Source organism: Siniperca chuatsi, linkage group LG12 (assembly GCF_020085105.1).
Source record: "Siniperca chuatsi isolate FFG_IHB_CAS linkage group LG12, ASM2008510v1, whole genome shotgun sequence".
Lineage (NCBI taxonomy): Eukaryota > Metazoa > Chordata > Actinopteri > Centrarchiformes > Sinipercidae > Siniperca > Siniperca chuatsi.
The window spans coordinates 6,247,875-6,251,560 of record NC_058053.1 but is presented as its reverse complement, the minus strand read 5'-3'; the positions used below and the strand labels follow the sequence as shown (position 1 = coordinate 6,251,560).

At 38.2% G+C, this 3,686-nt stretch overlaps 1 long non-coding RNA gene across 1 annotated transcript; it reads left to right on the top strand.

Moving 5' to 3' along the window:
* Positions 1–2,408: 2,408 nt before the first annotated feature.
* LOC122886071 lies at positions 2,409–3,217 on the top strand. The gene is made up of 3 exons (XR_006380249.1): positions 2,409–2,550; positions 2,939–3,023; positions 3,136–3,217. It is a non-coding gene; the product is annotated as an uncharacterized LOC122886071 (long non-coding RNA).
* Positions 3,218–3,686: the final 469 nt, after the last annotated feature.

Sequence of the window (3,686 nt, the reverse complement as noted above, 5' to 3'; positions counted from 1 at the left end):
AAGATAAATGCTAATGATGAAAGAACCCATTTCACTTACGCTGAAGGCTATAACAGTGAAACCATAAAGCTTGTTCTGCAGTGAACACTGTTGATGTGAGGACCCAGTTTCGGAGAAGTAGGCTATTATCTATCTGAAAGATAATACTGCTGACAGAAGGGCTAGCTGACAAGACAGAAGAAATTGCTCACTGGGAAAGTGTAGGACTAGCTGCTTACGATACTGAAGAGGTGACAGCATAATCAGAAAGGAAACAAAAAGGCAAGCCCCCTGGGAAAAAGGCGAGCCAGCGGAGAGACACAGTGATCTGTTGGACTGTTCATTTTTAAAATATGATGGAAAATATTAGTTGACAATTTTTTTTCCACACATGAAATGAGAAAAAAAAAACAAACTAAAAAGAAACACTTGAAAAAGTAAACTATGACTAAATGTATTACAATTGTTGCCAAATACAATTTGCAGCACTTTACTTACAGTATAGTGCTGCAAAGTGCTGCAAAAGTACTTTACGCTGCCTAAAATATTCTCCCTGGAGAAGCTAATGGTAATATGAAATGACTTGCTGCCATCTTACAATAATTTCAGAATTACCATACCTGGTTTTGGAGGATATATAATGGCTTCAAATGGAACTTGTGAGCTTATGGTTACTTACCATACCTACCATCCCATAGGTCCTTAATACGAAACAGACACAGCCGACACAGCAATAATAATAATTTAATAAAGATCCGGGCCAGAACCCTACCTCCAGTCTCAACTTCAGCTCTGACCCAGCACAGACTTTTTAAGATGACTCTTCTCAGGAAGATCCCTCTCTAACAAAATGTTTTTAATTTAATTTTAAATGATTTTATCTCTTCTACTAATTTAGATTTCACTTTAGACCTAGTCTTTAGTCTAGGCCTGAGAATACCATCTGTGGAAATAAGGGACATGTTTGTATCTGATCACCTATGCATTGTTTTTAACTGTGAATTAGAGGCTGCTAGTACTGTCTTATCCAGCTGTACATACACACGCGTCCTTAATGAGCATAGTGCCTCCAAATTCTGTGCTCTGGCAATGTGTTTCCCGATTCCTCCAACACCAATGATTTGGTTGATTCTTTTAACTACCTTAGAAGAACACAGGAAATGCAGAAGAGCAGAACACAGATGGAAAAAATTACGTCTCCAGGTCCACTTTGTAGCTAATAAAGAGTTATTACTCCTTTATAATAGGAAGGTGAAGGATGCAAGAACACTTCATTTCTCTGCACTTATTTCTGCCCATCAGCACAACCCCAGATTCCTATTTAAGACTGTGGATCAGTTAGTTAATCCAGCCTCTCCTTGTGCCCCTGCTGATTGTGATGCTGATTGTGAAAAGTTTCTTTCGCACTTTGCTGGAAAGGTGGAGTTAATAAGATCTGGTATCACCCCCAATCCTGCCTTTTTAGATGTGGATCACCCGCTCAAGGATTGTTTGACCAATTTTTCTGCTGTTACTCTGCCTGAACTCACAGACATCATGTCTCTTATGAGAGTATCCTCCAGCCCTCTGGACAAAATCCCCACTAGGTTCTTATTGGAAGTTATAGACTGTATTGTGCCCCATTTGCTAATTATTTTTAACAGCTTGCTGTCTACTGGCTGCCTCTCAAATTACTTTAAAACTGCTTGTGTCCAGCCAGTCCTAAAAAACCTGGGCTTGACCCTACCCTACTGGATAACTATCGTCCGATCTCCATACTGCCTTATATTTCCAAGGTTCTTGAAAAAGTTGTATCTAAGGAGCTTCTTACTGCTGTGGAAAACAATAATACCTTTGAAAAGTTCCAATCTGGTTTTTGTCAGCACCACAGCAATACATTTTGTAACAATAAATATAAATTAAATCATGAAAATAATACATCCTTGATTTATTGTGTGTTATCCTCTTAATAAAGAACAGTATAAACCCTGGCAAGTTCCTGGAATATACAGTAATTGGTTTCTGTGTTTCCTCCTCCCTGAGCTGCCTTCAGCCAGCTAGTTAGTTGGTTCTAGCAATTTAGCTATAAGCTTTTCTGTTAGCTAGCACAGGCTACAACAATGGGTGAACAAAATTAGTGTGGTTTGTTAAACACTAGACTGTGAAAAATAACATAACCCAAACCCTTGACACACACCTAACAGAGCGGGACACTCTGTTCCAGGAGCACCTGTGTGGAATAATAAAGGCTTTTCTCCCATAGTGAGACATACACATAGTTACTGGTGACCCTATCACATCTTGGTTGAATGTGCCAAATTAACATTGATACATTCGTGCTCCTGACATCTAATCATCATTTAAACTACTCAGAGTCATCATCACCCTTCCCATTGTTGAACGACTGTTCTCCACTGCAGGTCATATTAAAATGCACATCAGAGCATCCATGTGTGCCACCTGTCTCAATAGCTTGGCCCTCTTGTCCTCTGAAAGGAAGCTGTGTGACTGTACTAAACGAGATGATTTTTTTTACTAAACACTAAACCTAGGCATTTGCACTTGGTCTGTAGGGCATCAAAACAACAAAAGGTAGGTCTATTAATTTTGCAGTTACTTCCTGATTCTCCTGAAAGTCTTGAGTTTCAGATACATTCTCTTCATTTTGTATGCATCATAGACGTCATATAAAAACAACACATAAGCCATTATAAAATCTGCTGTCTTTGCAAACTCATTTTTTCTCCATTATAATTAATATTAATGGCTGTTGTTGTAATGTTTTGGGGGGGGAACACTGGAAGAGTTGGCCCACCACTCACTGCTGTTGTGATATGTTACCACTCAACAGTCGTTGTTGGGTTGGTGATACACTAAATTTAACCATCAATCCCAACATCACTACCTAGTCTCCTCCTACAGTTTCACAGTGTTCTATTTTTAGTATTACACTCTGACATTGATGCTTTCTCATACACAGAGAATAGAGAGTGATCATCAGTGAATTTACATCAACCAAATCAATCTTTAAATGATTAATGTTTCATCAGTGGGAGCAAAGATAGGTGATATTACGCTCTATTACAAAAATATGACTTGATTTGGAATTATAAAGGGAAAGTGTATGTTTTATTTTATAATTCATGTCTTTTTTTTCTTTTCTATGTAACATTTTAGGTTTGGAACTCAAGAGTTCACCTGAAGCAAAGACCACCTCCGCTAACACAAAAAAAAGCACTTTTAAAAAAAACATAAGGGCATAAGAGCAGAAGCACTACTTCATGCAGCAAATGCCATATATTTAAAGAGTGTGGCTTTTGTTTTAGCTTTCCTCTACTGATTAAATGAATCAAAGCAATTTCCTGGAAAAAATCTTAGTGGAGTTATTGGCGAGGGAGATGTATTGGTTGATGTGTCACATAGGAAATGATGAAAAGCACATATTTAGTTGTGTATTAATGTTAGCTTTGCAAACGCTGCCCACATTTTTAGCTTTTCTCATTGTGGTCTGACATGGCTTATGGGGCTGTCATGGTTTTGGATTTTTGTTAGTTATTGTTTTATTTTGTAAGAGTTCTTCCTCATGTGCCTTGTGTAAATTCACTTTCTGTCTTTGTGTATTTTCCCCAAATCTTTTTTTATCTGCCCCGCCCTGATTAGTTTCACATGTCTTCCCTCACTATGTGTGTTTCCCTTGTCTCGTTGCCAGTTCGTCTTTGTCTTTGTCC